Source organism: Mixophyes fleayi, chromosome 3, assembly GCF_038048845.1.
Source record: "Mixophyes fleayi isolate aMixFle1 chromosome 3, aMixFle1.hap1, whole genome shotgun sequence".
Classification (NCBI taxonomy): Eukaryota; Metazoa; Chordata; class Amphibia; order Anura; family Limnodynastidae; genus Mixophyes; species Mixophyes fleayi.
In genome coordinates, this window is record NC_134404.1 from 327876476 (window position 1) to 327889632 (window position 13157).

The window sequence follows — 13157 nt, forward strand, 5'->3', positions numbered from 1 at the left end:
GCAATGTTTGGGTACCATAGTACCCGGAAATGTGCCCAGCCGGACATCACGGTGATATCTGGCGGCTCATCGCTAGTAATTGAATAGTGTGTTCTGTTTCTTTTTATTTTTTTTAAATTATTTTTATGTTCTGAATTTGTACTTGTCTATAATAGTTTGAGGTTTGTGCCTTGTAAGATATGTAGAATTTCCTTTTTTATGCAACAGTTGTCTCTCCCTCAGTGAACAACCATAAAATTACACATCAGTTATGAAATATTGTGACTTATTAGTGCAGTAAAATTTATTTTATTGCACTCCTTCTCTATTTTAGGTGAGATAAGACCTTTATTACTCTTTACACCTCCATGAAGAATTCAGAAGACAAGAAAAAAATTCAAAACTTGTCTGCAGATTTCTCTGGCCCACAAGTAGATATGCTAGAAAGGTTTTTTTGCCCCCTTGCGACTGGACCAGAATTCACATTTTGCAATGCGTTAATTCAGATATGTTTTTTTTTCTGCATGTAAATTTACGGTTTTCAGGAATTTTGATTTGTGTACAGTTTTTTTTTTTTTTTGTGACCCTCCCCCTCTTCCTGGCCACAGCCCCAGAAAAAAATGAGGAACGGGGGTGTGAGCAGATGGACGAATTTCAAGCTGCTGCCACTTATGATTGGTCCGCCTGCATAGAATGTCCCTTCGCCGCAATTTAAAGATGTTTTTTAAAAAAATAAAAACAAATAAAAAACAATTTGCTGGTAATATAGAACAGAGAGAACCATAGGATAAACAGCTGGTGCTTAAAGCTGCACAGTCTGTATAAGCACCAGCCAATAGGATCCTGGTATAAGTCTGATCCCCCTTTATTTGCAGGGCCCCTGGAGAGCAGTCTGACCACCCCCAACCCATGTAGTGGTAAGCCTGTGTTTTATATGTATCCTCCCCCCCCCCCCCCCCCCTTTTGTCTTGGGATGGAGTCCAACAACATATTACTGTTTATTTGGAGAAGCTCTAAGATCTATATATTATATCTACATCACCACCACCCCACGTATTAAGGTATACCAGCATGCGAATTCCTGGTTGGAAAGACACATGGGCTAGGATTAAAAAAACAAATATTGTAAGACTGGCATCATTTAGGGTTTTGGGACTGCCTGCCTTTCACGCATTTCACAGGAGTTCACAACACACACGCAATTGCGTGTGTCGCACAAGTCACGGTGCGCTCTAGCCATAATGGGAGGCGGATCGGAAAGTAACTTTTATTTATTTTTGTAAACCTTTTCACAAAACTAGTAGATGATGTTCTTTGGATCTAATATCATACATGTATTCTTAACCGGAGATCCCCATCTCCCCCACTATTCTTAGGCCCCCACCACATAGGGAATTGTTGACTGTATCAGGTTACCTGGCATCCACCGCTGCAGAAAGCAGAAGCTCATTTAATGCAGTGTATTAGTGATTGAAAGGGCATGAACCGAATAATAATATTTTCCAGCCTGACGTAAGTGTACCATGGCGGGTTTGGAGCAGGTTAAAACATACGTAACTTTTCAGATGAAAAACTAATAGTCATTTTGGCTGGTGAAATTGGATACAATTGAGCGTGTCTTTTGACGCATATTGGAATAACTAAAGATGCTTCAAATATACAAACGCACCAAAAAAGATTAAGGAGGGGTGACATAAACCTGCTTGGTGTCTGTGTTTACTTCCCACGTCATTGTTCTCCCCTTGGCACCTATTTCCCGGGTGCTCCACCCGGCTGTTTTTACTAGCCACCCAGCTCTTGGAGCTCAACAGAGTCCTATTATAACGGAATAAACCATTGTTTCTCCTGGTATAACAGACATTATGTGAGCACTACAGCCAGCAGTGTGTGTTACACCACTGACCACCAGTCTGACCAGTCTTGGCAGGTGTGGGCAATAACCTCCAACGTTCTTCATTATTATTGCAAAGTATTACAACTGCCTCCACCCGGCTGCTACTTAATGCCACCCGTCTGTCAAAATCTTCTGAGAACACTGAGTGTCCAATTGAGGAAATTGTCTACTCTTTTTCTAATCCATCTGGGTGTTGGAAGTGATGGCAGGTCTGCCACTATAGGGGCATATCATGTACTCTTATTAAATAACCCCTTAATGTGATTTTGAACAGCTGAAATTGCATCCGGTTTTAAGCATTCACTTTGTTTCAATGTACCAGAACCTGTATGAATAGTTTCTTAAGAGTGCTGAGCTTAGATAAATCTTAACATAAGTATTCCCATCCGATGACCATATAATCAGTGTGAAAATATAACTCTCTTACAACCTAGGACTGTAATATTTTGGAAACCAAGGCTTTTTCTTCCTGTGACCAGAGCCTGATGATACTGCAAGGTATACTGATTGGAACCAGCTGTTTATAAGGTTATGTGAATCTGACTGTGGATTAATCTGAACATTCTGTGGTTTAGTAACATGTGAGCTTGAAAGTAAAAATGTGAGCAGTGCAGAATTTGGGTCTTTCTATAATTGCTATGGATTCGAAAAGTGAATTTTGTTTTGCAGAACAAATTATACTTCCCTTGTTTGGATTCTAAAAAAGACTGCAGAATTACCTTAATGGGAACAGATTTGTTTTGGGATGGAAAAAGTTGAACCTGATATTACATAGGCATGCTGGGTTTCATAAACTCCTTATTTAGAAGTAATTTTTAACCTGATTTGGACTTGAGTTTAATATCTATTACTAGTGTGTTGCATTGAATGACTTTACAAAGAAGTGCAGTTACCATTGCTTCAAGTAGAATTAACTTTTTTTCAGCTTGAATCTTTTAAATAGCTCGTTCAGTTTTTAATGTTTTCTTTTCATTTACAGTTGCCTGCATGTTAATATAATTTTGTAGAAATACTTATTTAAAATGTAACTCTAAGGACGTTAAGATATGAAAGATAACTTTTATAATACACAATAATTTTTGCAAATAGAGGATCAAGTGGAACCTATAAGGGAGTGATCACAACGTGAACGTTTTAGAAACCAATGTACAGCTGTATTTCTGCAAGTAAATTGGTATCCACAATATGTGTGTGTGGTACTGCGTTTACTGTATGTGATTGAGCCAGGGGATGTTATCTAGTAATTGGTTACTTGATTGTAGCAATGGACAGGACAGATTTCTTTTATATCTAGTGGCCATTTCTGTCTGTGGTTAAAGAATAAATGTTGGCTTAGTTAGAACTGCAAAAGCGATGTCATTGCTGCTTTCTATGGAAAACACACCAGATGTATAGGACATGTACAATGATACGTGCTGGTACCTGATAACTGAAGTAGCTCAGTGGTTAAATTCTCTGAGAGAAGCAATGAGAATTTTATTTTTGGTTTCTTGTACCCCTGAATAAATAGCTTCATCCCAGATTTAGCTTTTGTGATTGATTGGTCAGGGGAAAATGTTTGAAAAATGTAATTTATGGTATGGAATTGTATGCAATGCATAACATATAAAATGTTTAGGAATAGAAATATAAGGAGGCTTGGTTGTATTCATGTTCCATGCTTTTGGTACTGTATGAAGCAGAGCACCTGATTTTTAGATTTTGACCTTCATCTGATTTGTTTCAGAGTCTAAACTGGGGTAGACAAAATTATGTAGATTTCAGGAGCCAGTCTGTTAAAACTAGGAGCCAGAAGGACAATGCTTATTAAAAGCATAGCCAAATGCTTGTACTTTTTTATTTGTTTTTCTTTTTTCTTTTACAGCGCATTCAAAGAATGTTCTCAGTTTTCCTGCAACAAGAAGTGTCAGCAGTGTGTACCAGTGTTTTGTCCAGCTAGTGACCACCTTCTCTCAAAGCTCTGAAGAAGGGCACTGGCTGGCAGAAGCAATGGGCACACACTGCTTGGCACTTTCTTTTGTGGATTAAGCCTCACTTTTGATTGAAGACCTGTGAAGATGCCTAGATTGGCTGTCTCTCTAGCTCACTGTATTTTGGGAAGAGTGCTTTAATGTTGGATGTCACCCAAGTGTTAATGTGTCTTTTGAGCTAGCTAATGGTATCCCCAAAGTTCTTATCCAAATATACTGCCTGGTGGGCAATCTATGTAAAGTCCCCTATTCTGCTTGGAGACTGCACATTTTGTAGGTACCCGGTCCAAGAAACGCTGCGCCACTATGAATTCAGGGAGAGGTTACAAATAGGAGGTTTTAATACCCCCTTCTTTCAAAACACAAGGAAGTTCTTTATACAACTTTACTTTTAGTCTCTTACATTTTTGGAAGGGAAGTGGCAGCTGTGGACTTGTGACATATTGTACTCTTCTACCTTATTAAGTAGTTTGTGTTCTGTCCTCGGGCATTTGTGCACTAAATATAGTACTTTCACAAAAATTCTCTCAATTGCCAACATTTTTGGTGGAAATAGTTATCAACAGTTTGTTTTGTTTAAATCCTACTTCTCAATCCACTTAGTCTAGACTGTCTTGCTGACTCTTTTACTTTAAAAGTATAGGCGATGTTGGTTTGTGTTGATTCAAGGTTGTCTTATTCTTCTATAGATCCAGCCAGTAGTGAAAAACAAAACAAAACAAAAACCATTCCTGTGGCAGGGTCAAAATTTGTACCTTCAAATATGAGATACTTTTGTCCATATAGTGTATTTGGCCACACCTGTTAATTATTAAATTGAGGTGTTTCAATCAGACCTGTTGCCAGAGGTGTATAAAATCAAGCACCTGGCCATGCAGTCTCCATTTGCAAACATTTGTGATACAAAATGGGTCATTCTGAGGAGCTCAGTGACTTCAAGCGTGGTACTGTGATAGGATTCCACCTGCGCAGTAAGACTGTTCGTGAAATTTCATCCCTGCTGGATGTTCCACAGACAACTGTAAGTGATATAATTAGAAAGTGGAAGCGTTTAGAAACAGCAGTAACTCAGCCATGAAGCAGAAGACCACGTAAAATCATAGAGCGTGGTCAACGACTGCTAAGGCGCATGTTGCGTAAAAGTCGCCAACACTCTGCTGATTCCATAGCTGGAGAGAGCTCAGCTTCCACTGGCATTAATGTAAGCGCAAAAGCTGTGCGGCAGGAGCTTAATGGAATGGGTTTCCATGGCCGAGCAGCTGCATGCAAACCTCATATCGCCAAGATCAATGTCAAGCTTTGGATGGAGTGGTGTTAAGCACACTGACACTGCACTGTGGAGCAGTGGAAATGTGTTCTGTGACAAATCGCCCTTCTCTGTTTGGCAGTCAGGTGGGTGAGTCTGGGTTTGGCGGATGCCGGGAAAACATTACCTGCCTGACTGCATTATACCAATAATGGGTATGGGGCTGTTTTTCAGGGTTTGGGTTAGGCCCCTTATCTCCAGTGAAGGGCAATCCTAATGCTTCAGCATTACCAAGACATTTTGGACAATGCTATGCTTTCAACTTTGTGGCAGTAGTTTGGGGAAGGCCCTTTTCTATTCCAACATGACTGTGCCCCAGTGCACAAAGCAAGGACTACAAAGACATGGTTGGATGCGTTTGGTGTGGAAGAACTTGACTGGCCCGCACAGAGCCCTGACCTCAACCCCATCGAACACCTTTGGGATGAACTGGAATGGAGATTGTGAGCCAGGCCTTCTCGTCTAACATCAGTGCCTGACCTCATAAATGTACTACAGAATGAATAGGCACAAATTCCCACAGGAACAATCCAACATCTTGTTTAAAGCCTTCCAGGAAGAGAGTAAGCTGTTATCTGGAACCAAAGTGGGTTTCTAGAATTGAATGGCTTGAATGATTTCTTCGCTTGAGATGGGAGAATTTAGAGTAAGTAAATTTGCATGGAGTAGTCACTAGAATATAGATAAAAGTCTATTGCCTTGTTTTGTTTTTAATATATTTTCAGGGGTGACCAGGCAATTTACAGAGAGACAAGTAAAAGTTGTTAAATTTGATAGCAATTTTGCATGAGTCATATGTTAAAGTGCCCTATTAGAAACAATTTCATTGCTTCAATTAAATTTAAAGGTTTTTTTTTGACAGGAAGAGAATCTGCATTATTGGTTTTATCATAAGAGTTGTATCTGTTTGAGTGGTCCAGCATTTATCAATGCTTTTATCTGTCCCCTACGAGATGTGATTTTCAACATTGACTTGAAAAGAAGAGTCGGTTAGAACCACTTTCTAATTGAAAATGGAGTAGAATTATTGACAGGTGCCTTTTAATTATGTCTCCAGGATTAGGGACTGAGAGAAATAGGTAAGGTATGGTTAAGAGGGATAACAAAAAGCCAAATTGGGCAACAAATGTTAACAAGAATGTTCTTGAAGAAATTTGGCACTAAAACCTCTGATTTCAATACAAACTTATGCAGGAGAAGTGTGTGGGAGGGGGTGGATGGAATAGCTGCTCAAATTAGTGATAGTCTGAAGAACCTCCCAGGGTTAACTGTGCAATATTTGTTTTTATAGAAAACAAACAAGAGGTGGAAATGGGGGGTGGAAATGTGAAATATCACCAAGGACACAACTGGTGGAGTTGCATGTGGCTTGCATAATAATCTCCTTTGTCTTAAAATAGTGCATCCGTATAGTATAATCTCTTGGAACTTGTCTGGAGTGTGATTTAGGTTTCTGTTCACTGTGAGCCTCTGTGCATTGGGTGCAGTCGGTGGATCTGCTTGAACAGACTCGGTAGAAGGCCTTGGGTGTCCACTGAAACGGTTGTTCCTGTAAGACCTGTTTTCAAGGTCTTTGCTCTGAAATAGAAGCTTTATAAGATAAACACAAAGTGCCTCCAGTTCTTTAAACATCACTCTATGGGACCTGTTCTGTTGTCAAGTTCGGGAGTCTCTGATTTAAATTCATTTGCATCTTTTGAGCTCCTGGTGGAAGGTGGATTTAATATCTAGCAGAAGATTGGCGATAAGGAGGTGCGCACCGGCTTCTAACACCTGTTCTTGTGGAGAATTTGGGCTGGCGGAGTTTCGGCTGGATATTGTTGGGAAATGTTTAATATTTCTTGAATACTGCAGCTTCAGGATAAGACATTTCTTTTGCTTAACTGTTACGTGATGCTGAATTAATTACAATGAAATTATAATACTCAATACTGAGGGATGTTTAATTAATAAAGCTGGTGGTTAGACACTGGTGTCTGTATGCCCCCAGAATTAGACACCCATATTTAGATTTGCTTTGGCAGATGTACTGAAGGTAAATAAAAGGGTGCTATGTAAGTTGCCCTATGTTTCATTTATTTTATTTTGTTATGGAGGCTGACCCTGGAGAGATTTCACTTAATGGTGGCTGGTGTTTATTATACCCCTGGGTGTTATTTGCCTTGAAGACAGATGGTAGGCTGCAGTAATTGGCTAGAGAGCCTCAGGAATAAATGGATGCATCAGCATGTTGATCACTGATCTGCACTGGGTTAATATCTCGCCCATGCAAGGCATATAGTGGTGGGGTACTCAGAAAACTGCAGATGTAATAGAGGAGGGGAACATGCATCCAGTTCGCTCTGAAGACGGGTTCTGCCTCCTACATGTTGTTTTTAAGTGCATTGCACAGGTCAAAACGAGTACATTTAGTAAAAAGATCCCTTAAATCCTTTAAACCCAGTAATGAAACCCTATTAATTTGTCCTAATAGGCTAGTTCTCCTGAGTTTTGGAATACAAATTCTATGCATGTTATCTAAGATATATAGATATAGGGCCTAGAAACCAAATAATTTGCCTCCGGTTTCCCCTGTTATCGGTACTGATGGATACAGTGCAAGCTGTATTGACCAGCAGCTGTCATATCAGCCATTGTTGGATCCAGCATACACTGCATCTATCAGTGCTGACAAGCAGGCGGGATGTCTCAGATGGGCTTCTCCAACCATATGGAGATCCTAAATGACATCACTTTTGTAACCTCACAGTATTTCTTGTGATGAATGGGAATGTCCAGCTTCCTCACTGCCTTATAAATAGAGCCCCTTTGAGTGTTGAGTACAGTGATCAGATTTCTTAGAACCTAAAGCTGATATATTGAGCAGTCTTACTCCTAATATTTATTGGTGGCAGGAATGAAGATATTAAGGATAATGTGCAGCCACTGACATTAATAGGAATGACATAAATATATCATCATCATCATCATCCACATTTATATAGCGCCATTTATTTATATAGCACTAGCAAATTCCGTAGCGCTTTTATCTTGATGCATTGCCTGTAGAGTCTGGAATTTTCAGCCTTGTTCGAATGCTTTTTTTTTGCTTTTTGTTTTTTTCCTGCATCCAGTTTTTTTTTAGATGGATTAACATTTGTATTATAAAGCTCAGATCACGGTCATGTTATTTCTTTCTGTAAATAGACTAATACTTGTACAGTGTTATGACTGTACATAATGAGCTGTTATCATAACACATTCTAATGTAAGAGGTACAAGTAAAAATGTCTGTGGACGGTTCCGTCCAGTCTGTTCTACCAGAGGTCTTGTTGTGATGCCCCACTAATAATATGAAGGAATGTACAGTGTGAGAACACTGTCATGCTTCTAAACCAGGAGATAAAGGAAAATATGTGAACAATATCAACTGAATCAAATCTCTGAGGCTGCCAGAAACCCAACTCCCACAACTCTTCCCATTATAATCCGGTGTGTATTTATCTCAATCTGTGCCAGGCTCAATAATCGTTGCATGCCATTTCATGAGCGAGATCCGCGTGTGTCTTCATTCTGCTCTCACCCTGTGGCACCCAATTATTCATCGCACGTCAGAGGCTGGCTGTTTAAAAATAAATGGCTAGAACATATTCTATTCGATACTCCTCTTATTATTTGTAATGTGATATTATTATCTCTACCTCTGGAGACTTGGTGTTATTTTGGGTGTTTTGGAGGGGGCTGTATCCTAGCAACAGGCGGGGACATCACCTCTTGGTGACATGCTGAAAAAGCAGTTCATTGATTCTAACTTGGGAAGCTGTCACAGGATATCAGGGACACTGTGGATTTGTTTCTGCTATAGAGAATGGCAAACGTTGAATCTTATACAGTAATACTGTGTCCTTTTATCAGTATATGTGGGAATAGGTGGCACTAAATACCGATTGTCTGACGGATTTCTTCCTATATCCAATGAACTTGAATAGCTTCGACCTATATCTTAAGAATTTAAATAGCAATGACCCACATGTCGGTTGTAAAGAAAAGCCACTCCAGTGACGAGGGCTGTGTGTGTTGGGTGACGTTTATGGAAAATCGGGGCATGGATAGAAGATGTTACTATGTTTAATATAGTAATTTTTTTATGTTTTAAGCCCAGCTTAGAAAATGAAAGCAAAACTTTGGTGCAAAGGGAAAATGTGCTGTAACCCATAGTTGCTAAAGGTTTGCTTTCATTTTGTAAACATGTTTAAAAAAAACAAAACTCCAGTTGAAGCTGTTGCAGCACCTTATTTCCATGACCCAATTTTCTTAAAATTAAAAGATAGCTGGGGACAGATTTAAAAACAAAACTGGTGCACAGGGAAAGGTGTTGTAGCCCATAGTAACCAGTCTTCACGAATCTCCAGCTATATTTTCCTACTAATCTTGCTGGCCATGCACTTTTATTTTGGCTGGTTATTTACTCAACCTGATAACCGATATGTATAATTGCGATAAACTGTACAAAGTCATCAGCAAGAAGCTGAACACCAGCAATAAATAGTTGACAAAAATTGACAGGCGATCGTGTTTCAAAATGATCAGCGCAGACGTTTCCTGGTGGATACCATTGAATCTGATTGGCTGCAGGTTGTTCTAACCCCACCCACTTTGCAATGACACAATGAGCAGGTGATGAAAATTGATACAGTGAAGGTTTTCGAACCCTGGGTAAATGCACTTTAAATCTGCAATCCCATGAAAGATGTATGCTTGTTTTGATGTTTTCTTTTATTTGATTGTAGCAAGCTATTGTGGTGGGCAGCATGGTGGTTAAGCGGTTAGCGCTTCTGCCTCACAGCGCTGGGGTCATGAGTTCAATTCCCAACCAATGGCCCTATATGTGTGGAGTTTGTATGTTCTCCCCGGGTTTGCGTGGGTTTCCTCCCACACTCCCAAAAAAACATACTGGCAAGTTAATAGGCTGCTATTAAAATTGACTCTAGTTATTGTGTCTGTGTGTATATTAGGGAATTTAGACTGTAAGCTCCAATTGGGCAGGGACTGATGTGAATGAGTTCTCTGTACAATGCTGCGGAATCAGTGGCGCTATATAAATGGTGATGTTGATGGTCCTTTTTAGTGTTACATTTTCTTGATCTTTGATTGCATGGTGTAATGAGATTACCTTGATAACCACCTGTCATCTAATGTAATTAGCAGGCACACTTTGGAGAACCCTCTTTACATGCGTGTTTATATTGGGCACACACACCCTCCCCCAGCTCTCTCCTTCTTATGCTATGATTTACATGGAGTCATGACTGTCTCGGGTACATGTTATTTTCCTTGAAGAACAAGCTGGAGTGCTGAAGTGCAAATGTATTCCAGCTGAGAGATTGCGCCTTGTAATGGCAGTGAGATCAGTCTCCCCTACAGAGCTTTATTTAGCAAAGGCAAGATTGAATTAAACAACATTTTCTGTTGAGGGAAAAAAAAAAGTAAGTATTTGTGTGGTTGCAGCTTTAAAAACTATGGGTGCAGTCTCTACAGGTGCATCCTCAGGATACCACATTTTGGCAATGTGTTATTTAAAATACAGAGTTCTGTGTGCTCTCCTTTGTGAAAAATGAGATTTTAGTGTAAAAGCTGTGACTGTAACCTGGATGCACAGCTGGTTTCATACAATTTAACTTAACATGGCAAAGTTCAATTTTCGATTTGGTAGTTGTCTCTGGTGAGCGCATAGCACGTACAAAACGCTCAGGATTTCATGGTCTCTGGTTGAGTAGCGTGGGACTTCTTTTTCATCCGCCACCCCTCCCCAACGGCGCTGTGCCCAGGAAGGTTTACTAGCGTGTTTCAGTTAGCTGCATTTTATTGTATTCATTCTGCTTTGTACGCATGTTCCTGTACGTTTCACTGTATTTCACTGTGCTGTTTTTATTTTATCTCATAATTATTTTTGGTCTTTGTGCATTATCTTCATTCTATTGCTTGATCCAAACACCCCCTCCACCCCAGTGAAAACCTCCAAATGAATAGATATGTATTTCAAGCCCTCCATAGGATGTAAACTGGGGAGAAGTGCTACATTATTTAAAAAATACAATTAAAGAAACAAAACAAATCCTACACCATTCATATTAAAGGAGTGTGTGTTTTATTTTTTTTTATGAGCCGTAAAATAAATTCTGCTTGTGAACCTGGGGCCTTGCTGCTGCAAGCTGGGGGGTCCAACAGTACCCAGCCCTGATTTTGAGTCCTGAAACCTGTAATATTGCATTTTGATTATTATTTGCCCAGCCCTTTGTGGGCAGCCAAAAATAAAGCCTCTATTAATTCTGTGCTGTGCTTTGTATGTAGATCTATGAAATCAGCACAACTGAATCACTCTGAAAATTACATAGTAATCCCTGAACTGAAAGTGTTTCATTAAATGTACCTTTGCTCTGATATGCCGACCGTTTGTCTGCAACTCTAAAGTGTTACAGATAAATGTATTTAACTGTAACGTTGTTGTCCACAACTCCATATATATCTGGTATGGACAATTTGTTGATACATACATTAGAAATATGATTAAGATGCTTCCAAACTAATGCTCGCTTTAGAGCTGTTTCTGTGATGCATTTATAACCCACTTTTTCCAATGCAATCTATTATACTGAGATGTAGATCGTGCTGAGTTAAATATGTGTTATTAAGCTTGTGGACTGCAGTGGTTGGAAGGCGCCCACAAGAAGCCATTTATACTGTTTTTAAAGTGCAGTAACAGCAGATAGGTGTAACCTGAGGAGGGTACTGCTGGCTGCCCATTCATCGGCATTCACGTTTCAGAATTGTCCCTCGTTATTTTGTGTGACCACCTTTACGGAAGAGAATTCAGAAATACTTGGGGGATTCATCTAGTGTATTCTAGCTAAATGTTGTCTAGAATCTATGGGCAACCCCTCCAATTTTCCTTTTTAGAAGTTTTGGTAATACTGGAGGGTGAGGTTTTTTTTCCTTAGATTTAGTCTAGGAATTATTTAAAAAAAGTAATTATTATTATTTATTAAAATAATTAATTATTTTTAGTTTCCAGGAATCTGTTTATTGTAAATTGTCCCAAATTTTGTACAGAAACACATATAAACATTTAAATTATAGTTTCAGACCTTCATTGTACAGTAACTGCAAAATAAACGTTAATGCTCCATAAAGACCAACGTGACAGCAGATTGTTGGTCCTCCTGTGCTCCTTATCTGCACTATGGACGGTGGGGTTTTAGAACCAATACTTGGAATTCTTGCTCTGAGAAAATAGTTAACGTGGAATAAAACCCAAACTCCTTGGTCTCTTTCTGAAAACTCCAGCTGGCATTCATGGATTTGCAAAGAACAAGTTGACTTTTTTCCAGGCTTGTCATACAAAGACAACTCAAACTCTCGCAATACTACTGGAGGTCATATCCTAATTCCTTGTAGCTCTTGCTATTTTGCTACTAGAGCAATTATTACTTATCTGCATTTCTCTCGTCTCGGCACATTGCCAGAGTCCGTTCAGCACTATCGAGCTTTCACCAGTTGTCAACCGCCAGAACCCCGTGGTCTTCCCTGTGTAGCGGTTTTTCAAAGGGTTCCGCTGTTTCGCTCACAGCCCCGTCTAATAAAGAAAAATTGCGGTTTGTGATTGGTCCAAAGTAGTTAACAAAATGATAGAACTGTCAGCGCCCCTGGTAAAAACGGTTGAGCATTGCCAAGAGTCTGGTTTGGTGACTTGTACATATGATAAGGTTGTTTTACAGGTGAAGGTTTAGTTTTTAATATGAGGGAGTCATACAAACTTGTTTGCTGCAGGAATGTGCAGATTATTTTTTTGTTTGTTTTTTATTCTCATTCTGCATAGAATCCAATCTATTGTGTCCAAGCTGATTGTTAAGGTGAGCTGGTGATAGTATGTCTTGCATTGAGTCGTGAGTTGTAGCTGGAGATGACGATATTTTAGTGAAGTGAGATGTAGCTACCTTGGAATCATTGAACAACAAATGAATGTAACGTC

General features: G+C 39.5%; 1 protein-coding gene across 1 annotated transcript in view; it reads left to right on the forward strand.

Annotated features, from left to right (window-relative positions):
- Positions 1 to 13157, forward strand: part of PPP2R5A (protein phosphatase 2 regulatory subunit B'alpha) — a 74108-nt gene that overhangs the window by 21463 nt on the left and 39488 nt on the right. The gene's annotated exons all lie outside the window — the stretch shown is intronic.